General features: G+C 36.9%; 1 gene segment (V, D, J or C); it reads right to left on the reverse strand.

The window, feature by feature from the left end:
- Positions 1-394: 394 nt before the first annotated feature.
- LOC306749556 (immunoglobulin mu heavy chain-like) lies at positions 395-27,088 on the reverse strand. The segment is given in 7 exons: positions 27,049-27,088; positions 26,686-26,970; positions 3,631-3,699; positions 2,840-3,142; positions 1,452-1,736; positions 959-1,276; positions 395-783 (listed from the first exon to the last, which is right to left on the reverse strand).
- Between the last annotated feature and the right edge of the window lie 156 nt (positions 27,089-27,244).

The raw sequence follows: 27,244 nt of genomic DNA on the forward strand, positions 1-27,244 counted from the left end.
ACAAGTCACACAAACAATGCGCCGTCTACAAATAACAATGAACAAATAAGATGTATTTAGTTAAATTGTTGCCTAAAGTTAGTGGGTTGTGGTGGTGTTTTTCTTGTTAATACAATATAATGTGATAAGTGTGATATGTTATCAAACATGGTAATAGCTACACCTAATTTGTGTTGCATTAGGATAGCACTGGGACACCTACGATAAACATGTAGCTCGAAATATTTGTTAAATAAAGACTTGAACAGCATGCGACATACATCAACAGAGTTGCAAAGAGCTTTTTTATTTTGATTTTTGATAAGCATTAAAAAGACAATAACAATGTCATATCACAAGCAACAAACATCAAACAACAAATAGCAGAAGACACAGCGACACATAATAGCATCTACTAAGCCTTGCACACTTCAGGGATGTTCATGTTGAGGTTGACCAGGTTGGTGTTTTCAAATGTTCTGTGCCCAATGGACCTGACAATAGCTTTAGTTGTGTTAGCCACAGACTCGTGGTGAACTACACAGCTAAACACCAAGTCGTTGTTTTTCCAATCAGCCAGGCTGAGAGATAGCTGGCCATAAGCAGAATAGGATCCACTGGTTTCTACAGGGTTTGTGGTATGGAACTCGTATGTTGAGTCTGCTTTTTCGTCATCAACAAGCCAAGACACAAAAATGTCCCGAGGGAAGAAGTCTTTCACATAGCAAGTCAGGGTCACCATTTCTTTTCTAGTTTGTTCTAGTGGAGGTAGCATAAACACTGAAGGTCGTTGAGTCATTCCTCCTGCAAGTGTGAGAGAACATTTAGAGCTCCTGCCACAAATAAAAGTACCAACACTACTGTAGAAAATCTGTGTTACAAAATACACTTTGAAATGGCACTAATAACATGTTTGAAGGCATAACGAGAGGAATTAAACACAGAGTTTTATGCACAGTTTGCTGGTTCATTTTCTTACCAATAGTCCTTTTGTAGGGTGTCTTAAGTGGTTCATACCAATCGTTATTTTCAACAACGCAGTTGAACTTTGTCCCCTGGCTCCATTCGTCATACTCAATGTCAAGTGGAACGCGTATTACACCTTTAGTTCCTGGACGGGAGGATTTTTGGGTTCCAACTATTGTCTCTGCATCCTGGTTCTCCCACGAAATGTTATAGATGGATTGTTTGTTTACCTTGACATTACATATTAGAGATCCTTTTTTGGATAAAAACATGTCCTCCATTTTGGGGCCTTCAATCGTTACCTCCACATCTGCTTTACGACAGCCCACCACTGCCAAGTAAGGAATTAATGAAGAATTATTGAGTAGAAATAGTCGCTAAAATCAGACAATGCAATAACATTCACATCATTTTTTTAAAAGAAAAAGTAGGAATTTACTCACATTCAGTTTCTATAACTTTGTTGTAAATCACAGATTCATTTCTGAATGTTGGAGCCAAGTCACCTTTTCCCTTAAACCTGCATGTCATCTTGGTGTAAGCCCTCTCACTGAGTGGCAGTGTGAGAAAACTTGCTACACTGTACAGCGTAGTTCCGTTCTCGTCCTTTCTTTCGTCAGGAGTAAGTGTTTGGATTTCATATATTTTGTTGGTGATTTCCTTGTCATTTTCCAGCCATTTGATCTCAAAATCTTTTGGTGAAAAATCTTTGGCAACGCAGGAGAAGTAAGCCTCGGTTTCCTCTTCAGTGAAGGCCACAACTTTAAGAGTTGGCAGCTTATAAACCACAGCTGAAAAACAAACATATACACAAAATATATATGTATGCAGAAGCAGTAATTAATTTATATATATGCAGAAGCAATGTTAAAAAATGTGCTAAAATGCTCATGTAAGCTAGAATTACTATAAACTATGCTTTTTCTGTACTAATGTGTGCAATTTGCACACATGCACATTGTGATTACGCTCCTCAGATTAACACTTACTGTCATTGTTACTAAATTGTGCAGATAAAAAACAAAAAATAAAGATTTTTATAGTAAAAAAAAACAAACATAAAAGAACAGCAGAGCTTTAATGCTTGCTTCTGCATATACATTGACTGTTTTGGCAAGCAAACACAGATTTAATGTTAATAATAAACAAACAGTGGAAGTGGGGTCAGACTGACGTCAAGAAGAACTAGGATTATGCGGATAGATGGAAAGAAGCAGATCACATTGCAATACTCCGTCTGAGACAGATGCAGAGGACAGTCAGTATATAAGCAAAGAATTAAAGAAAAGTATCAGCAGCAGAGCTTCAGCCTTCTTGTTCCACCTCACTCTTTGGTTTGTCTGTGAGGTCTATTATGAAATTAAAAATATCTAAGGACAGGTCAAGCTATTTAATCTAGAAACATTTTGTTTTCATGCTCTTCTCTGTTAATGTTCCTTCCAGCACCAAATAATAAAGATCAACTTAGACTTATAATGCTTTGGTTATTTACAACTGACTTAATTCATTATTGTTAGTATATCATTTTTTTGATTCCACTAATTTAATTCAGTTCCCGTTTTTTCTCTTGTGTTTTGTTACAAACATCTGCATTTATTGCATTAATAGTATGATATAAAAATACTTATTGGTAAATTAGTATAAGCCTCAATGTACTGGCAATACTCACACAATTAAGCCGATTAAGTATATCATTTATCAGTAATTACCAAATTTAAACAGTTTTTTGTAATTTATAAATTTCATTAAATTGTTGCAATTATCAAATGTGTTAATATATATATATATATATATATATATATATATATTAATATATATATTATTATATAATAATAACTAGATTCCAAATGATCGACTAAAAAGGCATTTATATATGACGTAGCATAAGTCTTACTTGGCTTGTCTTTGATGGTGACCTCTGCATTTCCTGCTGCATGTGTCACGGCACATCGGAAAGTATTCTTTGCGACCCAGTCCTCTCTGCTCACTCGGATTTGACTGATTCCCGTGTAAACGTTTCCCTTTTGTACTGGAGGGTACTGTATGAAGTCGGTCAAAGCCTCCCCATCTCCTTTGTTCCACGCAAAGGTCAGTGAGGAGGGTGTGAAGCCGGTGGCCAAGCAGCCCAGAGTGACTGTCGCGCCAGTCCCACCACCGCATTGCATCAGAGGAAACACAGCTGGTCTGGTTGCAGTGGCTAAGAAAGGAAAACACAAATGTGCAATTATATTTCAAAAACAAAATTCAAGATTAAATACATTTTCACCAAGTATTAGTGGAAACAGAGAGAAGACAATCGAGTTGATCGAGTCAATAGTGTAACAAGGCGCCGTATTGTTGCCACTGAACATGTGGAATGTGGACATTAAGTGCTCTCGATACGCGGACCGCTATGTTTCCATATGTCATATTTAGATAATTTTTTTGCACCAAGTTTAACCTCCCTCAACGATACTATTTGTGGTATTTTATTCATGTTACTCTATATATAAATAGGTAAATTACTTTAAATGCACAACTTTGACAATACTCAATAGTTAATAATTAAATTGAAGGAATCGAAGCGTTAAGTCAGTAAAAAGTTACCATCCATTATGCTGCCATTATTGATGGCTGTCATATTGTTAAACATATTACTTCATGTCAAATTCAGCAATTATGTATGAAATTAAAGAGCATTCTTACCTGATGAAACAGTTACTGTTGTACCCTTTCCCCAATAGTCAAAGGCATTGTAGTAGCACAGTGCTGAATCTACTTGGCTGATATTATGAAAAGGCTACATCTAATAGCGAGCGCAAAAGTCAGCCTTTATATTTAATTAATCCCACTATGTAATAAAATCCACTTCTAAACTAAAAATATAATATAGAAAAATAAAATAAAAGCAAAGTCTACGATCTGCAAATATCCACCATTCTGTCCGACACTGAAAATATTGCTTTCCGACTTGTTACAGAGGATGTACTGTATTAAAACACTTTACTTTTGAAGTGAGAATTGACATGTTAAGAAGTTAACTTAAATATGACACTTAAACATACTCTGACATGGTTTTTAAATGGAACAAATCTTACCTGATGACACCGTTACCATAGTGCCTTTTCCCCAGTAGTCGAAAGCCCAGTTATCACAGTTAAGAGACTCAATTCACACCTCTCACAAAAACGCATCACTTTAATAATCTTTACCTATGTCATAAAGTCTGGTTGTGGCAACAGTTCAAACTATAATATGCAGTTCTTGATAGACTTGCGTTCCAACTCAACTAAACAGTTTTAAGCCTACATGAAAATAATAATACATAATTGATTAAGAAACGTGATCAGGAATTTCATTCTCCAATCAGAAATATAAAGATTCCATACCTGAGGTGACGGTGACCATGGTGCCTTTTCCCCAGTAGTCAAAACCGTAGTCACAGTTCAACAAATGATTCAACACTGCATACAAAAACCTGTTCCCAGATATCTACCCTTTCCATGGTTCGTTTTCTCATGACAACCTAAACTAAACATGATTTTCACCACCAAAGTTTAAATTGATTCGACCAATTTATAACGGATTCATCCCAGAAAGGACAGAGAAGAAAAGACAACTTAAGTTCTTAGAAAAACACCAATACTGTTTATAAACCTAAATGTCTATGTTAGAGAAAGAAAAACAAGAGGAGCTTACCTGATGTGACTGTAACCATCGTTCCTTTCCCCCAGTAGTCAAAAGCACCGTCACAGTGTAATATATCACCACATCCAACGTACAAAAACAAGCACTTGAAGATACTGTTGATGCCACTCAGATCTAAATATGTTATATTACACAGTGCAATTAAATTGTCAATATGAAGGCTTATTTGACCTGTTTACCTGAGATGGTCATCAATGTTCCTTTTCCCCAATAAGTAGCTCTTTAGTGCAAACATATTAAACCGCTTCTATCATCTAATAAGTTATTGTTTTTATTCAGTAAACTAGTGCATATACTTACCATTTACCCATATTGTTTAGCTATCCTATTTGCTGTTACTTTTCTTACTATGTCTATTACATCCAAGTTTAAGTGCAGTTAAATCAACATACATTTTTATAATGAACCAGAAAAAATATAGAATCGTCGTCACTCAAAAGATATTAGATTATTACTCACCAGAAGTCACTGTGACTTGTGTTCCTTTCCCCCAGTAGTCAAAGTAGTAATCACAGTGGTATATTACAAAGTGCTTCTAATACAAATACTGACAATGTCATTTAAACCAGAGAAAGCATTTTTTTCTTCTGGCAAAGCAGTTCCCACTGTTCTATTTATAAACCACATCCCTTGAGATGTCTTTTTTTCCTGTGGTCTAGGTTACATAAAATGAAGTGCGAGTTGCCAACAGTTAGTGAACACTTCCTCTGTATCAGACCCCCCCATCAGCTCCAGTTCCTGCTGCATGTTCATTTATTCAGTTACATTACTATTAACCTATTAACTAGCCTACAAACCTTGAGTATATTTTAGTGCTGAACATTTCACATGTTTTAGGATTGATTCCCTAAGTTTTGATGTACAGAACACAACTATGAAAGTGAACATATCTTAACATGATTTCAAGTGTGCTGCATTAACCTACGCCTGACTGCATGAAAGGTGAAAAAACAATCTGATTTAAATCAATTTTAACGATGCACACCTTTACTTAAGTCCTAGCTAAACTGATAGATTTGCCATGTCATCACAAAGATTGCATAAAGGAAGCCTGATAACAGGTTATATTCATAATATAATTTGGCAGTTGGTATTTATTTCCGTTATGTTCCAATGCTGACTAAATAAATATTTTCTGGCAATATTTTCTGAGGAAGCAAACGACCTGCAAATTTGAGGCTATGATGTGCAGTGCTGTCACAAATCGGCCACTAATGGCTGGCGTGGCAAAATGTTGACATTGACTTTTAATCCCGCACGGGACACCTTGCTCTTTGTACCACGTCAGTTGCTCAGAGCGTTGGTTGAAATTGCGGCGTGTCTATCAGACGCCGAGGGCCACGAACCAAGCCTCGGTATTTGACAAGTTGGGAGTGAGACCCGGTTGAAAACCAATTCTTCTCTTGAGGGTAAACTTGTGATTGATTGAAAATGGAAAAACATTAAAGAAATATTTGTGTATGCAGCGGAAATATATTTGTGAATGTTATGTGTGGATTTTGTAACCATTTACATATAATGCTAACAAAGTTGGGAGCACTTTATATTAATTACATACTATTTAGCATTATTAAAGCGTGAGTAAACACTTAATTCATCATTTTTAAAGTGTTGTTCTAACATGAACACTCATTAGTAACTCATGCAAATCATAAACACAGTTGTAAATGTTTTATTCTTGATTTATAAGCTTGAGTATTATGCGTTTCATGATTGGGTTTTCATACTTTATAGGGATTCCCCATTTGTAAATTAAGTAATATACTGTATATTGCAAACCAATTAAGTAATATATGTGGCAAACCAATTATTAAGGACATAAAGATGATGCACTAATGGTTAACATGTGCTGTAAGAACATGTGTCCCTAAACCTGACAACACTCCCAGGTTTTCTACCGATTTTCGGAAGGTGAACGCGGTGACGAAGCCAGATTCTTTCCCGCTCCCGCATATGGAGGATTGTATTGACCAGGTAGGCCATGCCAAGTTTGTTAGTAAGTTTGACTTACGGAAAGGGTATTGGCAGGTTCCGTTGTCCGAGCGGGCGCGTGTGACGGCCTCTGATTAGGCAGGGCCGCTGTGTGCGTCTACCCTGGAGTGAGTGAGTGTGTGTGTGTGTGTGTGTGTGTGTGTGTGTGTGTGTGTGTGTTGCTGGTCTTGCAGGGCGTACACCTACCTGGGATCACATGGCCAGATTCCCGGGGTGTATTTGAGGCTTGTCTCTCCAGTGCCTGCTGTGTGTAATTAATAAATGTTCTTTGTTTAAAACCCTGTGTGTCTCCCGTCTGTGTCGTGGCCCTAGAGCGGGTCGAGACAATGCTGCAATCCATGATTCATTCAGGTAGTTACTAGTCATTAGTTAACCTTTTAACTTTTTACTGAAGAGAACACATCCGGGCATGCCTATGGGGAATGTAGTTTTCTCATAAATCTTTTAACTTTTCCATTTCTGAACTGATTTACACAGTTTTTTTTTCTATAAAACCTTCGAATCACCCCAACACTTTATTTTTCTGTGGTTTTTAGAGATTTTGCAGAGCTTGGTTCTTTAGGGCCTGTCCTCACTAAGACCAGGAAAGTGGATCACATCACTCCAGTTCTGAGGTCTTTGCACTGGCTCCCTGTCAAACAAAGAATTGACTGTAAAATCCTGCTGCTGGTTTATAAAGCACTGAATGGTTTAGGGCCTAAGTATGTTTGTGATCTGCTGCTACCTTATGAACCATCCCGACCCCTCAGGTCGTATGGGACGAGTCCACTTTCTGTTCCAAGAGTCAGAACTAAACATGGAGAAGCAGCGTTCAGCTTTTCTGCTCCACACATCTGGAACAAAGTCCCTGAAAGCTGCAGGTCTGCTGAGACCCTCAGCTCCTTTAAGTCCACATTGAAGACTTTTCTGTTTGCTGCTGCCTTTAATTGAACTAGATTCAATTACTGCATCTCACTACTGCATTTTATTTCTTAAACTGCACTGCAACTTTTATTCAACTTTTATTTTTTATTTTGCTTTTTCAACTTTTATTTTTTATTTTGCTTTTTGACTGTTTTAATGTTTTCTTAACTGTTTTAAATCTGCATTATGTTTTGATGCTTTTAATGGTTTTATGTGAAGCACTTTGAATCGCCTTGTTGTTGAAATGTGCTATACAAATAAACTTGCCTTGCCTTGCCTTGCCTTGCCTTGCCTTGCCTTGCCTTGCCTTGCCTTGCCTTGCCTTCTTTCCAAAACGTTGTGGTCTGAAAGCACACATTTTGAACATGTCGGAAATCGCTCGAAAAGCATTTTCGGCCAATCTTGCTTAGATCATGCTGGTTATTCATAGTTATGATCAAAATATGTTATATGTTTTAAAATATACATTTTTTTTTACAAATAAATTCTAAAAAAAATGATATAAAATAATAAAATTCATACGACTACTTGAACTACTTGAACCTTGAAAAAAAGACCCTACATAGGGTGAGCGGGGCTTAAAAGGTTTAAAGTATTAGTTAAGTATTTTGTGTGAGCCCATCTACAGTGAAAAGTATAAAAGTGTTTACTCATGCTTTTCTAATGCTAAATAGTGGTTATTATATAGGTTATTATATAGTGCAGGGGTGTCAAATATACGGCCCGCGGGCCGGATCCGGCCCACCAGGGGGTCCAGTCCGGCCCGCGGGATAATTGTTGGAATTGCAGGAAAAAAAAAACCTGAGCTGGCGCTTGAACCACTGATTGATCCAAAACGGGGACGCTATCCATTGACCCAGAGTCACAATTGATTACCACAATGATATTACTAGAACTATTGCTAAACTCCGAGGGAATCTGCAGAAGAGAGCCCAGGCAGGTAAACAGTGGGCTGATGTCTGAATTTTTGGTCTTTATGTTTCTAGTTTATTGTAGAAATACCTTAAAATAGGGTTTATCATCCAAAAACCTTCACCAATGATTTAAACATAGAGAAATATTGTCATTATGTAAGCGTTAATGTGCTGTGATTTTACTGGTTCGGCCCACTTGAGATCAAAATGGGCAGCATGCGGCCCCTTCACTAAAATGAGTTTGACACCCCTGATATAGTGCTACCACAAAATGTTGTGTGCATGGGAAAATGTTTTTGTGGAGTCATTGATGCTGTGGTTCATCCCAAACGACCCGCAACACGAATGTAACTCCCAACACTCTCAGCTGCCGTCAACCATCAAACTTGGTTGCAAAAAGATAGCAACGGCCAAAAATCAAGATTGCGAAAATGCTGAACTCAAGGCTTCAAACAGTAGTCCATCAACCAAAGTGTGACGACTAGCTGACTCCGCACTTGTTATATACAGTCGATGTCTGTGTTGCACCACGTTTCTTCTACAGTAGTCCAGAGCGGACAAACCAAACACTGGCTCTAGCGAGAGCCTTTGGCTATTTGACATTACCTGAAGGCTACTGTAGCTTTCCGACACGCTTGTGAAACTGCAGTAGCGGTAGCATGGCCCTGAAGACATCGCCATACAAAACAGTACACTCTGCTTTATTGGTCACTAAAAATTAGAAGGCTATTGTCATATAAAAAGACGTGCAAAAATAAGTTATTGTTTAAATGAAATGGTATCTCAAAAAGAATTAAAAGTGATGTTATTATGACATGAAAGTATGATCTGGTACATTTTAAATTGTTATTGCTCAATGGTATTGGTTCAAACTAAGATGTGGTGTGAACAAATGGTATCAATTATTTTCATTTTGAAAACATACAAATTCTTTTCTCCGGCCTTACTTTGTGTCACGTATTACCATGTAGGCTATTGTCAGTGCTGGTGTCCGAGCCTGAAAGCTCTTAGTCTAACGTTTCAGTTTGTTAGCGGGATGCGGAAGCACCTGTTGTGGTGAAGATTGTTTCCTCTGTGTTACATAAATATTATCCAGCAAGGATGTTGATAACCACAACTCAAAATGTGCAGACATTTTCATTTCTCTTTTGATAGCATCTCTAATTAAAGTCTAACTGTATTTGAATTTGACAATATGTGTTAGTATGCACAAAGGTATGGGTAGCAAATCCTTAACCTGTGACCAATATTTCACATTTAAAACATACTTTAATTAATTTAATTTGCCTTACATCAAAGTCGTCACAAATCTGTGTTGTTATGACAGTGCAGACGGGTCAAACTGAAAAACATACAATTCCCCATTAATTTATTCTTCCACACAAATTGTTATTGCTATACATTGTGCAGTACAACTATACCAATGACATCGACTTGATGTGAATGAGACACCTTACTGTTTCTTTAGTATGTGAAATTATCTTTGCTGATTAAAAAGCTTTTCTGAGGTTTCCGCGATACAACTGAAAACAACATTTATCAGTCCACTATTCCATTGGATACTACATTTATTCTGTGTCTAATATGTTTGGGAAATGGCTTGGTTTTGTTTGTATTTCCTCTTTTCTTGAGGCACAGTGACTTTGTGGCTCAGTTCAGGACAGGTTTTTGTATTGCCATATATCAATGTGCCACCCCCCGTGTACACAGTGCTAGATACACGAACAAAAACCTCTGCCTGGCATGGTTCATGGTCAGAATGTTGTATACTCTTTGTACTCAGCAGGACTATTCACTATACTTCAGTTACTTCAGTTTCAGTTTAGTTAACTTTCAACAGTAAAACTATGAAAGTATCAAAGAACATCCCACTTTTGATCCATTTGAATTTGTAATTTTACCAAATGTATTTTAAAGTACCTAATCATTGTTTTTTTTATACTTTGTGAATATTAACCTGATCTCTTGTGGAATCATTGTTATGCTCATGATATTAAATTATTCTCAGCCTTTAAATATTGTATTTTTCCCAAAAAGAGTTTGATGGGATGCGTAAAGGCAAGAGAAACAATCTCACTTTCTGACTTGTTTTCTGTTTTGGCACCAAACACAGCGTTTCCTTCTCAGTGGAAGGAGGTTTTTGTCACACGATACATCACTGTGTGCCGTAGTTGCTATATACTGCACTGTGATAAAACTCTATACAAAAACTCCACGCTGCACACTGGCTGTGGCAACACACAAATGCTGTTACATTATCTATAGTGTGTTTTTATATATTGGTTTAACAATACATGTTAAGGTGTAATCATGTGAAAGTAAGCTGCAGTGCAAAAGTTAAAAAAACATAAAAATAATTAATATTCATATTCATTATTGCTATTATTATCTCCGCCAGGACAATCATACGATTGCTTGTGTGTGTGTGTGTGTGTGTGTGTGTGTGTGTGTGTGTGTGTGTGTGTGTGTGTGTGTGTGTGTGTGTGTGTGTGTGTGTGTGTGTGTGTGTGTGTGAGTGACTGGGCAACTCTGTGTCTGTCCACAGTGCAGCTTGCTGCTGCAGCAAACTGCATAATCTTTAATATCAAGGACCTCTCGTGGTTGAGGTGATGCACAGTTTCTCAAAACACATTGTATTACCTGTTTATACTGACATTGACCGTCAGCCGATGCCTCACTCACTGCTCTTAACCGGCCCAAAACAGTTTTCGTTTTGATTGTTGTGGACGGCTAACAGAACGCGTAACTCTGCAGCCAGAGACACAGTGGAGGAAAACAGTTGGCTCACTTTTATTGCTTTGTTTTGGTGCGTGGACGAACAGAACTACCAGTCCACACACTGCTGTACATCGCTGCAACGTGGCTACTCCTAAGCGATGGGCTTAATTTTATTTTTGGTAAGATTTTATGAAGTGTATTGTACAGCATCTTTGAGCCAATCGGTTGCATACATTGTTGCTTGTTTGAGTTTTGAATGAAGTCTGTTTTTTGCAGCGTAAAAAAAAATATATTTTTTCAATCAAACGTGGTCATTGCAGACACACTTGATGGAGATCGGCACCTATCTGCATCAGCCTCATTAACAGCAGTTCCTTCTCAGTGGAAGGAGGTTTTTGTCACATGATGTATCACTGTGGCTCCCATATTGCACTGTGATAGAACTCCATACAAAAACTCCACCCTGCGCAATGGCTATCTTAACAAACTCATTTATCATATTTATATTAGTGTATATACATATAATGTGTTAAAAAAAGTGTGGCAACAGTAGTTATTTTAATAATTTAATATTTATTGAATACTTAATGACATCAAATTAACTGTAAGTAGTCCTTTATTTTCAGTAAGTAAAATATATTATCCTTGTTGATACAAAAGCTGACATAACATATTTTCTGAGGTGCTGTGATGTTCAGGCTAAAACTGGAAGAAAAAAAAGAATGAATGTTTACCCTTCCACCAGTCCACTTAATAGAATATAAACCTTTCTTTAGAGTTTTAAAAGTAGTCGGATCTTTTTCACAGTGACTTTGTGCTGTCAGTCCAGGTCAGGTTTTTGTATTACCCTATATCACTGTGGCTGCCCCCATACACTGTGCCACACACTCATACAAAAACCGTAACTTGTTTTTGTACTCAGCGGGGCAATCAGGAAACTGTTTTTCCTCACAAGAGTTGCAAACAGGCAGTCGAAAGCAGTCTCACCTTCTGACTTGTTTTCTGTATCAGCACCATGCAAAGCTTTTCTTTATAGCGGAAGGAGGCCTTTGTCACTCGGTGTATCACTGTGCCTGCTATAGCTGCTATAATATACTGCACTGTGATATAAATGCTGCTATAGCTGCTATAATATACTGCACTGTGATATAAATGCTGCTATAGCTGCTATAATATACTGCACTGTAATATAACGGCATGCAAAAACTCCAACTAGGACGCTGGCTATCTTAACACACTAATGATGCTACTGTACTATAAATGTAGTGTGTTTTATATCAGTTGAACAAGTAATACTAATGTTTACTCATTTGAGTAATCTACAGGCCTACATTTAAAATCATGAGTTAATTCAACCTTTTCCGACAAAAATGTAAGTTACCCGCCCACTAGTCCATTGAGTATAGCTTTTTTTCAGGGTCTAATGATTTTGGGAAATTATCTGGTGTTGTCTTTTTTGAAGCACAGTGACTTTGGCCTTTAATCCAGGACAGGTTTTTGTATTGCCATATATCAATGTGCCACCCCCGGAGTACACAGTGCTAGATACACGAACAAAAACCTCTGCCTGACATGGTTCATGGTCAGAATGTTGTATACTCTTTGTACTCAGCAGGACTATTCACTATACTTCAGTTACTTCAGTTTCAGTTTAGTTAACTTTCAACAGTAAAACTATGAAAGTATCAAAGAACATCCCACTTTTGATCCATTTGAATTTGTAATTTTACCAAATGTATTTTAAAGTACCTAATCATTGTTTTTTTTTATACTTTGTGAATATTAACCTGATCTCTTGTGGAATCATTGTTATGCTCATGATATTAAATTATTCTCAGCCTTTAAATATTGTATTTTTCCCAAAAAGAGTTTGATGGGATGCGTAAAGGCAAGAGAAACAATCTCACTTTCTGACTTGTTTTCTGTTTTGGCACCAAACACAGCGTTTCCTTCTCAGTGGAAGGAGGTTTTTGTCACACGATACATCACTGTGTGCCGTAGTTGCTATATACTGCACTGTGATAAAACTCTATACAAAAACTCCACGCTGCACACTGGCTGTGGCAACACACAAATGCTGTTACATTATCTATAGTGTGTTTTTATATATTTGTTTAACAATACATGTTATGGTGTAATCTTGTGAAAGGAAGCTGCTATTATATACTGCACTGTAATATGAATGCTTCTATAGCTGCTATAATATACTGCACTGTAATATAAATGCTGCTATAGCTGCTATAATATACTGCACTGTGATATAACGGCATGCAAAAACTCCAACTAGGACGCTGGCTATCTTAACACACTAATGATGCTACTGTACTTTAAATGTAGTGTGTTTACTCATTTGAGTAATCTACAGGCCTACATTTAAAATCATGGGTTAATTCAACCTTTTCCTACAAAAATGTAAGTTACCCGCCCACTAGTCCATTGAGTATAGCTTTTTTTCAGGGTCTAATGATTTTGGGAAATTATCTGGTGTTGTCTTTTTTGAAGCACAGTGACTTTGGCCTTTAATCCAGGACAGGTTTTTGTATCACCACATATCACTGTGGTTGCCATTCCATCCACAGTGCCACATGCTCCTACAAAAAACTGATCCAGTGCATGTTTAGCTTTTTGTATTGAACCTTTATTTGTTTTTCAGCCCCTGTTGCCTGATACATCCATTTGTGTAAAATCAAATTATGGTCAATATTTCTCCATCTCTGCTTTTTTATTCGAACATTTTGTTTGACACTTGTCTCACCTACTTGTTTATCGTATGAGCACTACGTCTCTTTCTCAGCAGAAGTAGTTTTTTGTCACACGATGCATCACTGTGGTTGTTATAGTGCACTGTGATGTAACTCAAGACAACAACTCCACCCTGCCCACTGGCTGTCACGGCACACAAATACATGCTTTTACCCTAAACTAGAGGAGTTTTTAAAAATGTCTAATGTGGAAGGAATCCACTCTGCAAAGGTTTCCTGATGATTGCCTAATATATATATATATATATATATATATATATATATATATATATATATATATATATATATATATATATATATATATATAATTAGGAGTGGCAATTTTACAGGAATAAAACAAGTACATTTATACAGTTGTATACATTGTGTTGAAAAACTGCAAAAATGGACAAATGACAAAAGGCTCCGACAGGATGATGCATAACATTTTTCTCAGTCATATCATAGGTTGGGTGCTACGATGTAGTACTGTGTTAGTGATATAAAAGCACTGCCCTGTCATTTATTAAGTCTAGAAAATTCAGCATATAGAATTTCAGTTGCTTGGCCTCACTGTATATTATAATGAAGCCACAGCTTCCTACGAGTTTACATGCAGCTTTCATTTGTGTCCAGACTTCGCATCTCTTTAGAGGTTTTTGTAACAGTGTGAATCACTGTGGCCACTCCAGTACACAATGAAACATCACAATGCAAAAACCTCAAGTAAAACGTAATGCCAGTTTATGAGGGATTATAATTACCATAGCATATAGTTGTTATTATGCATTACCTTTGTTCAATGGCATGTTTTATACATGACATGTGTCGATGATAAAAAAAGTCTTTCATTAACTATATTATGAGTTATATAACCATTGTATACACTGACTCAGTTTGGTAAATGAAGAGCTGGCATTAAGAAGACAGACGAGTCTCTGTTTTTGTTATGGTGCGTCACACTGTGCCATAACTCCAGCTAGCAGTAACCACGGTGACACCAGCACCTACCAAAACCTTACCACATCTGCATGTTGTTTTTTCAGGAAAACTTAGTTTCCTACTGAATAGGTTTAAAAAAGGAGAAAGAGACAGATTGTTTTACAAATAGAAGAAAACTAAACTTTGTATCTTTTTTGTTATTGCTCTATATATAGTACTTGTATTTATCGTAACATAATTGAAGCATAGAGATTATAGTGGAAGTGTGATGTGTTCCCAAACACATCATTTCCATGTCCTTACAACATCTCTTCACAAGATGGCAGTCTTCCCTCATCTGACTTCTGTTAACCAGCTGGCCTGAACATATATTGTCCCTCCAGCACATCAACACGCTGACATTTTGAAACACTTTCAACAACAGTTGAAGCTATGACTCAGGTCTGAGGAACAGATGCTATACATGTTGAATTATTAACTGACAAATAACCTAATAAATAACTAAAAAGAATGAATAAATAGTTTAGAAGAAGTTGGTCATCTACCAGCCCCAAGTAGTTCAAGCTGTTTTATGTGATATCTCTGTCAATGTATCCTGCTACATGGTATTTCACAGATTTTCCACATTGCCTTTGCCTGTGACGTGTCTGCAGGATGCATGTTGGCCACTTCATGCATGCCTATCTGATGATATGCAAGTATATGCAGTGAAAGATGGTTCTCTTGTTTCGAGGAAGTTTATTTGTAGCTCTGACAGTTTCCACATAGTTTCACTACTGCAGGTGTGGTCCCTGAGGTGCAGAAAGAGGGTGAAGTGACTCTAAAGATGATATGTTTAGAAATGCCAGGAAACTGACAGACCTTCAGAGCTAACTGATAACAGAAGTTTTGGGTGTGCTGGCTTGATGTGGTGTTATTTTATTATGTTCTTACATTAGCCAAGTGTTTTGACAAAATCCTCAGAAGCATTTGATGTTTATCACAAGCACACTATCGCTCATATTCTTACTCTCTTTAAATTATTGAATTATGTGGCTGTCCTTATTATTGTAAATATCAATTGAATCAAAGATGAAAGCAAATATGATCAACACAATGACCAAACATGTTAAGATTTATATTAAGATGAGGAGAACAAAAAATACAATATATATCCATCTCAACAACAGTGCAATTTGATATGTATGTGTCAATGAAAAGTAATAATACTTTAACAACCCACTTTATTGAAACTAAAGGTCTTCAAGAAAAGTAATCAATAACTTCTCTATTCATAATGTAACAACTGTAGCCATTGCAGGGAAATCTATTCATCTAAATTATTAAGAATTATAACAGTATTTGTATTTCCCTTCAGGTTACAGAGAAATCTTAGTTAATCATTATATATAACGATCATTAATTTAACACATATTGCTTATGTAAATGTTTTTAAAACTAGGTATAAAAGTCAGAAAACCTGCTTTGCATCCGAATCCTCTTATGGTCTCTTCATCTGGAAAAAAAACAAACAAATAAAAACAAAAAGGATGTTATTTTATATGATATTGACTGCTCAAATACAGATTATTAAACAGTGGTAACGTTGGACTGATTACTTCAATCTAGAGATTCACCCAGCTGTAGAATTGACCCTCAGCTGATCTCTTTGTCTTCACTACAGCTTTGGACAACACATTTTCTGCAGGGCAAGTCTGTTCTGTAATAATTATAATAACTGTACTTAAAGATGGCATCTGTATAGTATGTTGCGGCATTTAAAACATATAAACCACCACATGTTCTGGTGAGGCTCTTCACCCTGCTGTTGCTTGGATATGCATATAATGTATGTTTATGTTCACTTTCAGTGAAACTGTTCACTGAAAGGGCAACAAACCTGTAAAATCAAGCGTTTGTTATTTTCAGATAGAGCAATCGCAAGTTAGAAAGAATTATTTGGTGTCAATTCAGATATTGCTGATAATCAATTACATATTTGTTTGTCTAATTTTATTAGGCATAATGGACGCAGTCATTTGCATTACAATGGTCTCCCTTTTCGGGATCATGTGGACTAGACTAACTTTCACATTTAAATCTGGGAAATTTAGAGTCTTCTCTTCTTCTTCCACATTCTTGTTTGTGAAGATGGGAAGAAGCAGTCGCACCCACAGATAAACTATTTAAAGATCACTAGGTCAAAATGTTGTTACCTTTATGTGTGGCATTTTTTATTATTGACATGACTGTGCTTTACTTTATAACTTGCGACAAACTTGGTTAAGCTCATTTTCAGTGAATGTAAGCATCCTATAATATATATAATTTAATCTTAAGTCTTCATGCAGCTGAAATGCAGAGAAAACCTGCATGTTTACCTTGACCAGGCTGACTATCATGCAATAAACGAGAGAGGATATGAAGAGGAATATGAAGGAGGAGGTTGTGGACCACAGGCTGCTGTACTCATCCTCCTCAATGGCATCATCTGTGCAGCTCATAGCAAGAAGCAGATCTTGAATACCACCTAAGAAGAGGAAGGTATAGGCAGGTTAAGTGTGTGTGTCTGTGTGTATGTTAACAAAGGTGTTTCATTAAGATAACAGGTAGATGCCCTTTTTCTCTTTTTTAGAGCTCATAAACTGGAATCAGTTTCAGCATTATTCACTTTCATCATATGCCATGCAAACGTTAATCCATCTGAACAGTGGAACACAGCAGTATACTAACCATCACTGAAAACTCATACGTTTGTTTTGAATTATTGATTGACATGTAACAAAAGTGATGTTTAGATGCAACATTTATTTGAAACAGTCAGCACACATATCAAGCTGTTAGACAATGTGACAAAGACAGATTAAAACACAATATGACAACAAACAAAAGTAAATTGACAATTGACAATATTTTTTACGTGACAGAGACGGGTTCACATGACAGAGAGTACACGCAGACATAACATCACATTAGCACAAAATGCCACATTTAAAGCTGAATCTACTATTTCTCACATTCAGTAGAGCTATTGAGAGCCTTTGACACGTCTCTGGATTTCATCGACTTTTCGCTACCAGCATGCCAGAGGTTGCAGGAGAACATGTTGGACTTGTTCCACTTTTCCTTGGTGGTGGTGTAAATACTTGTAACTGAGAAGCCGTGTTTGGTCTTCTGAGGGGGGAAGTTAACGCCATCAGAATAGACGCTGACATGTTGTCCATCGTGTTCTGACCAAGTGACGTAGTAATCCTGCAGCACATCAGAGAGACCAGTGACCAGACACACCAGAGTGACCTCAGCTGCTCTGCTGATGTCTTCCTCTGGGAGGATGTGGACAATCACTTTTGGCTTTCTTCCATCTGAAAGAGAAACTCTGTTTACCGAAAAGGTTCACATTTAAATTTTGCAGATAATGACAGGATTGTGTGTGGAAATTGTCTCCCCAGACTTGCATATTACTGTTCTACTAATCAGTCTCCATCACTTAGTAACATACCTCCTTTGGGAATACTCAGATCTTGAATAACTGGTGTCATGTCGTCACTATCGGCAGAACAGCGCACCTTGCTGACTCGCTCCCACTCAGAGCGACTACGGGTCAACCTGCTAATTTTGCTGTTTCCGGAATTTGTTGATTCAGTGATGTTGTCAAGCACTTTGTGTCCATTAATTTGCCAAGTGATACGAATGCTATTTAGATCGATCTGGGCCTGTCCAGTAATGATACACTCCAACTTTGCCTGGTTGTTGATGAAAATATCTTTGGGAATTGGTCGTTTCAGTGTCACTGTGATAGGAGCTTCCGACGTTGGAGGACAGGAGGCCTCTAATGCCTCTAAGCACGTGGGGAAAGAGCAGAAATAGAGATCAGGCTGTAATAATTCCTTTAACATGTAAAAAAGCGGACAGATTAGGTTAAATAGGAGAAACAGAAATATTTACAGAACATTTTCTGAAAAAAATAAGATTAACAAGATGATGCATGTGTACTCTCAGACATACAGTAATGATGGTAAGTAAAAAAAATACCCATACTTTTTCCCACTGTCACGCTTTCGGAGCCACCAGGGTGAGTCACAGAACAAATAAAAGGCTCCCTTGAATTCCAGGCAGACGTTGACACTTGGAGCAAACTGACTCCTGTATATCTGTTGTTTTGCTCAGTTGCAGGATATTGCACAGAAGTCAATGTGGTCCCATTGGTAGTGGTCCACTGGAAAGTAAGACTCTTTGGGTAGAAGTCGCGTGCAAGGCAACCAACAGTGATTGTTTCTGCATTGTCAAGTTTGCACTTGACCAAAGGGAACAGAGTTGGTGATGCAGCAGTTTCTGTGGAAGTGTCAAAACATTTTATTCCAATATAGGTTGAATAAATAAACAGAGATGACTAATTCCTTGTCTAGAAGTGAATTATCAAACTATTGCACATTATTATATGATGAAGCTGAAGACAGAGAAATATGTTAAATAAATAATACTAGTTATTTCTGCATATATTTCTGCACATATTTCTGCATTTTTCTGCATATCTGTTTAGCACACAGCTATGCATATACTGGATATGAGTTTCTACAACGGCACTTATATGTATTACTGCACTGTTTTGTAACACAATTAATCAATTAAAAAAATATTGCCATGTCTTGTATTGGTCCGATACTCTTTGGATACAAGTCGTTTCCAACCATTTATCTTCAGTCGCACCGGACAAAAGCAAACAAAGTTAGTGGGACCCAAAGTGTTTGGTGTTAAAAGACGATATAAGATAAATAATCATTCAAATAACGAAATATGTTATATAACTACAGAGCTCATTGTTATGAAATATTATGTCATACTTTTTATATTATTCAATTATTGCAACCTATTCTTATTATGGCCTATTCATTAATTTAATACTTTGAGTATAATATTGAAAATGCTTTTGGTTATCGTTATAACCGTGTAAAGCTTGCAACTACAAAATCAGACATGTATCAGTAAATAATTCAAATGCAGCTTATTGTTGATGGATTTGAGCATTTCACAAACCATTTTGAAGGAACAAATAAATATAAATGTAAATATTATATAATCCTATTTCAAAAATGTAAAGTATAATTAATAGTACAAAATAGTAATTAAAAATACATTGGATAATAATGTGAATACAATGACGCAAACATTCATGAGCCGTAACTAGAGTCCATCATTAAGTGGTAATGCCAAATAATTACTTTTTTAAATGCTTTCTAAGAAACAGCTGTGTTACAAACATCTCCCTGCTCTGCTTTCTAGTTTGTCCAACATCAATGTAAACCTAAATAAGACTGTGAGGTAAACTTCTCTAATCACTAATAATCCAATTTAAATAATACAAATGTACTTTTCACTCAAAATATAATGTTTGAAGGTGACTTACCTGACGATACTGTGACTTCAGTCCCCTGTCCCCAGTAGTCAAAAGCATCACAGTGTTGCATCTCCACTCACTGCTTGAACAAAAACTTGATGTAGCAGAAAAATGCATTAAAACCTCATTAAGTGACTGAAATACACAGAAATCCTGGTCAAAATAATGCCAGTATTGTATCCTCTTAGTTTTGTATTTCTTCGCTGATTTTTAATCAGTTGTGAAAGTTAGTTTACTGGAAGATGACTTTTACGTCTGCGCACTGACTGGGACTTTAATCTACGTATTAACCAACTTTAATTACAAATCTCCTTTTATTAAAGTGATAAACACTGTAGTTACTTCATATTCCAATGAAAAATGTTCTCTTCTGTTTCTTTTATCATTATGAAAATGGACGAGTGTAAAGTTTTTGCTCTTAGGTTTTTGTATGGCTCTATATCGCAGTGCCCCACCCCACGCCATCACTGTGATAAACATTGCTACAAAAACCAAACAGTTTCCTGCACTGGAGATGTATTGGAGTATTGCAGTGGGTAAGAATACAACAAAACTATATTCATGGCTGTCATTTTACATATATTTTAATCAGTTTGTCATTGTTTTTAAAGCCAATTTTATATATATATATATATATATATATTTCATTAATATACCATGACATGGTTTATGTATATATCTGAAAAAGGAAACATAACAACACTTTGTATAGTGTATATTGATACACCAACCCACTGAATGACGTTCAAAATCCTGTATTCAGATCATAATGTTGGATACACCTGTAGCATCATAATCTGCTATAATAGTTCTATTTTGGTTAAAAAAAAACATTTTCTTTTCAAAATACTTAATATGTTTTTAAGATATTTGAGAAATAATAGGAGCTGTTACACTCACAGCTTAGACTTTGAACCAAACACATAAATGAAATAAACTATCAATAATATAATTACTGACATTTGTTAATGTTGTTGTAAAATTGATGAATTAAAAGAAAATAGAGAAGATGTGAACTTTTATTATTGACTTTGCTAGTGATTCATTGCCAATAATATACCAACAAGCGCTGTGTAAGAAAACAACACATGCTGTCAATCTAGTTAATAATGTACATCCATGTAAGAATACTATGTAAACCAAACGTACCATAATGCATAGCTTCACGTAGGGCTGTCATTATACCAGTTATTAATTACTCGATTATCGTGACCAAAAGATTTCGAGATAACTTAAATATTAGGATCTATAGAACATTTTAAATTTATTTATTCTGCATATTGTCTCTTTTTGTTACAAATGAATTATCCTCAAAATATGCTTAAATATGATAGTCTGTAACCTGTAACTGTATTTATAAAATGCTTTAAGAAGCGCTGGATTATTTACACGATATCATAAAATATCATGTTCATCATGGTCATTATCAGTATATTGCACTTCACGCGATCATTTCAACGAATACAAATTTGCCTCGGAGAGCTTTACAATATACACGGGAAAATGTGTCTCTTGCTTCAAGGAAGATTGTTTGTAGTTCTGACAGTTTCTAAAAAGTTTCCGGTGTGGTCCCAGAGGGGCAGAGAGGGAGAAAGTGACTGTCTAAAGATGACATGTTTAGAAATACCAGGAAACTGAAAAAATGTGTGTTGATCTGTAACGACAACATCTTCAGAAGCTTTTCTGTTGAACACGAGCACACAATCGTTTTCACATGGCTAAGTGATGGTTGCTGTCAAGTAACAACTAAGTTGAATGAGTTCGTCCTGCCATTTCCCCGTTCCTCCTCTTTTTCCCATGTTAGAGTGTTTTTTGAGACGTTTTACTTGTTCTGATGTGAGGGTCCTGGGACAGAAGATGTCGTATGCTGCTAAAGCACCCTGAGGCAAATTTGTAATTTTGGACTTTACAAATAAATTGTATTAAATATAATGATATAGAAAGCATATATACAGTTGCAAAAATCCTCTTCAAAACCCAATGTTTTATGTGTTGATTTTGTACTTTCATCATTTTATTTGTGGTCAGTTATCATTATCTTATCTCATAGATAATATAACTCAATATTTTGTATCTATTTTTTTTTCATCAGTAATTCAATTAGAAATGAGTTATACATCAATTTTCAATAGATTGAAACAAGCTTGAAATAAAGATAAGAAACACAAGATATGCAAGATATATTCTAATATAGGGGGTATTTTAAAATACATTCAGAATTCATATCAGTGACTGATGCAGTAGTTTGTGTACAGTTCTGTGACTTCCTGTATCACTGTGGCTCTCGAGCGCAATAATAAACAGCGGAGTCTTCAGTCGTCAGACTGTTCATCTGCAGAGACACCTGGTCCACGTTGTTGTCTCTGGAAATGGTGAAGCGATTCTGGACGGACGTGGAATAAGCTTTATTGCTTCCACTCGGAGCAGAAATGTGTGCAACCCACTCCAGTCCTTTTCCTTCAGCTTGTCTGATCCAGCTGATAGCAGCATCGTCATCTGATATTCCTGCATATGTACAGGTCAGTTTGTGGGATTCTCCAGGGCGCTTTACCACCGATTCAGACTCAGTCAGAGTCTGACTGGAAACACCTGGAGAGAAAAGCAGTTTAATCAGAACCGAGCCAACCACACAAAGTTGACATATTTCTATAACTAAATTAGCATTGATAGAACAATAGTGAAAGTCTCCACCTGCAAAGCAGATAGCTAGAAGCAGCAGTCCTGTCCTACAGTCCATCATGTTGAACTGTGTGTCCACTGTTCTCTGTCCTCCTCTCTGCAGTCAGATAAGTAGAGCTGGAAGACATCTGAGTTTTGCATTGACTCCTCCTCACATGGAGGAACTGGATTTGACTTTGATTTGAGTAACTAATTGGTGAAACTGGAGAATGAATGGTTGCTTCTTTCACTAAAATGCATGTTGACAAACACAAAATTACGTTTGTTTTGCCTTTCATTATTTACTACAGTCTGAATCAGCTGGACGGAATACGACTGGATCGGACTTGGATCTTTTCCTATAATTTATGAATACATTTGAGTTGTAATATGTTGATACAAGTCACAATCAAGTAACTAAAGAGGGACATTTCAAGGTTGGCGTTCTGAGTTTGTAACATCACAGTATGTATTATTAACCAGCTCGCCATATTTGAATGATCCAAAAAAACCAGCAAGTAGTAAATTCAGTTTTTTTTTTATTGTACAAAAATCATGAAAAACTGTTAAACTGTCTCGCTCCACAATTCGGTACTATAGTTCAGTCTTTTCAGATGTTTTATGATATGTTATTTTAACAAATTTCAGATTTTACTTTTCCCAGAGCATATCTAGATCAACTTTTTATATGGATCGATGGTTGGATCATTAGATTAGGTCAAAAAAGTAACTGGGATTTGACTTGGACAAATACAGCATCATCAGTTGTGTAGTAGTGTTCATGTCATTTGACATATCGTGGTTCTTTGCAAGGCTTCTGCCTCCTATGTAATAAGAAAAAGATGAAGAATGGCCGATATTGAACTTGTTAAGGAATCTTTCTAGTATAAATCTTTACTATATTGTATTCAAATCCACACGATTCCTTCCTCTGCAGGCAGACGTGTATTCACAGTGAACATTCAGTGTGCTTTAAATAACTGTCAATAACTGAGGGATGAAACATCATTAGAATATGTAGACATGTGGATCGATAAAACAACTTTAGCAGGTAATGAGAAAACCCAGATTTTATTAAGATCACTTTGCTCTTTGTTGGAATCTGGTCCAGGATGATCTCACTCCACACTCCTGTAAGTAAGGACATTGTGATCATCATCCATCACACTTGTATATGACAGGTTGGACTTTTACAGAAGCAATGAAGCAGAGTTTATTTCTCACCATTAGGAGTAACTCACAATAATAAACTTCTCACAATGTATGGCAACCTAACAAAATAGTGTTTAAGTCACATCACAAGATGATGAGACTTAAACATACATTTTGATCAAGTCATCAGAGTGCTGGCTTTATTTCATATTTCATATTTAATGTCAATCTCGGAACCCATCAGGTATATTTTCCATTGTAGCTCGCAGTTATGACTCAAAGACTTCCATTTCTATGCGCTGCTTATTGTTTACAGTCTGATTAGCAAATTCAGAATCAAGACTGGAGTTGGAGTTGAGTGACGCCTTACAACCAGATTGTTTTAAAAGTAAAGTTTTAAACCAATAAAAAGCTAAATCATCGTCAGACGATAGCCAGCAGGTTCCGGGATTGTATTTTGAACAATGCGTTGCACCTCTTGTGCTCTTCATCTCACAAAAAGAGAAGGTGGAAATTTGAATCTCTGACAAACATTTTGGATTGTTAATTAGCACAAATTATTCTGTATTTTGACTAAACAACAGCCTCTGGGATTCAGATGCTTGTTGTTGTTGTTGATGTTTTATTCACATTGTAGTGTAAGACAAACTAATTGTTGAAGATTCATTTCTCCTGGAGTTATATCACAAGCTTTTAAAACTGAGTTGTGAACTGATTTTATTCCACCACAGTTACTCTTCTTAGTGTCATCTGACTTCACATGTTCTACTGCCACCTGTAGGTACTTGTGAAAATATATAGTTGAGGTTTTGGTAAAGCCTCTCTGCTTCCTTTAACCAGTGTGTATCTTTGGCACAGTAATACACAGCAGAGTCCTCTGGCTTCAAATTGGACAGTCTCAGATGCACCATGCTGTTGCTATCATCTCTACTGATTGCTACACGTCCTTGCACACTGCTGGCATAAGTGTTGCTACTAGCACTAGAATAGCCAACCCCTATCCATTCCAGTGCTTTTCCTGCAGGTTGTCTTATCCAGCTCATTGTACAGCAGTTAAATGTGAAGCCAGATCCCCGGCAGGAGAGACTGAGAGTCTCCCCAGGCTTTTGCACTACAGCACTGGAAGGAATGGACTCCATACTCTGACCTGAACAACCTGGTGAGATGAGAGGAGGGAGAAACCACAGAAGAAAGTCAAACAGTCATCAGGGACGTTTTCTGGTATCACTGACTGATCATCAGTGGATGTTGTCTGATAAAAGCTCAAACAGGAGAACTCACAGGGCAGAGAGAGAGCCACCAGAAGAAGAGTGAGAGCGTTAATCATCCTCAGGCTGGAGATGTGACCTCTGATGCTCCGCACAAAGTACAAGAGCAGTCAGGACATAAGTACTCTGCACCCACTGGAGATTTGCATCAGGGTGTCATGAGGAGGAGTGGCTCCTGAACTCTGTTATAGTTCTAATTTATTTATTTTTTGTCGCTTGTCCTTCGATGTGGATTACAATATTACACCCAGAGACATGGGCAATTATTTTTTTTTTTGTCTTATCGTATAACAAAAACAAATAGAAAGAATGACATATCATGTATGTAGAATATCATGTAAAATTAGTGGTTGAGTCACATAGTTGCTGAGTATTTGTGCCGAGCTGTTGGTGGTTTTGTCAGTATGTAGCTTAGACGTACACAGTGATACACACGTGTCTTCAGGCTGCAGATTCTGTCCTGTTAAAGTAACCGAGCTAGTGTGTGTGTTTTAAAATAACTTGTTCTTGAGAGCATTATCTTGGTGAAAGTCTCCTCCACCACACCGATGTAAAATCCAGTCCATTGGTTTTCCTCCACAGTGTCTGATCCAACCTGTTGCATAGCTGTCATCAGTCAAAGAATAACCAGAGACCTGACAGGTGACGGTCACAGACTGTCCAGGCTGCACAACCACTGAGTCTGGCTGGATGAGATCCAGACTGTTCACACCTGTAGAAACACAAATCAACATGATCTCCATCAGACATCTGACTATTCAGAGTTTCTCATGTGTTTATTAGCGTGAATCCACTGAAACGCCACGTGTGACATTTTACCCCATTTATTTACTCGTCAGATGCTTTGGTTCAATGCAACTTACAAATAATGGAATATTGATACTGTTAATAAAAGTTATTCATTTCATTATCATGGGTAAATTCATGCCGTGTAAAAACCACATTGCAGATTTGGTTTGAGAGACAAACAACATCCCATGTCTCCTAAAGTCTTTTTTTTGTCCAAGTTGAGATTTCAAGGTTGATAATAGGAACAGAATGTCATGCATTCGTTTTGAGGGAAACTTCAACATCCACCACCTTTTAGCTGTGCTGTGTTTGAGCTTGTAGTTTTTACCTCAATACCTGAAGATAATACAGTTTAACATATTTAATTGCTTGTAAAGTTCAGTGTTTCACAATTAATAAATGTGCAAATCAGTTGTCTGTTGTGGAAATATATACAATGGTGTACCTTTAAGTATTAAAACTGACGTGACAGTGAGCTGGTGATAATATCATGAGTGGTCCGAGGGCTCCTCCTCTGGTGGCTTCATGTTACAAGTGTTCAGGCCCTGAGAGGTTTTTGTTCAGCTCTACTGATGGTTTGTGTTATTGTGGCTCTCTGGCACAGTAATACACAGCAGTGTCTTCAGGCTGCACGTTCTGTCCGTTTAGAGTCACTGTTTTACTGGAAGTGTCTAAGTCGATACTGAACTTGTTCTTCAGTGAATCTTTGTAGTATGAATCTCCAGTATATTTCATTCCAATCCACTCCAGTCCTTTCCCTGCAGGCTGTCTGATCCACGCTGTTCTGTAGCTGCTAAGAGCATAAGAGACCTGACAGGTGATGGTCAGACGTTGACCTGGCTGCACAGTCACAGAGGCTGGCTGTGTCAACTGTTCACACTTCACACCTGTTAAATAAAGGAAATGTTTTTAACAAAATACACTTGAAGCATTAAGTTGACTTTGATAAATCCAGAGAGACTCACATCCAGCTGCCAACAGCAGCAGCAGAGCTACGGAGAACATGGTTGATGTTGAAACTGAAGAGAGATGAAGTTCAGACTGATGTGATGTTTTTATAGCTGAGCAACTAGGGAGGTCACTGAGTTTACATATAATCAAATATATGAAGCATCAACACTGCAGCCAATAGAAGAGTCTGTTCAGTGTTAATATCTGCAA

Source organism: Taurulus bubalis, assembly GCF_910589615.1.
Source record: "Taurulus bubalis genome assembly, chromosome: 17".
In the NCBI taxonomy this organism is placed as follows: domain Eukaryota; kingdom Metazoa; phylum Chordata; class Actinopteri; order Perciformes; family Cottidae; genus Taurulus; species Taurulus bubalis.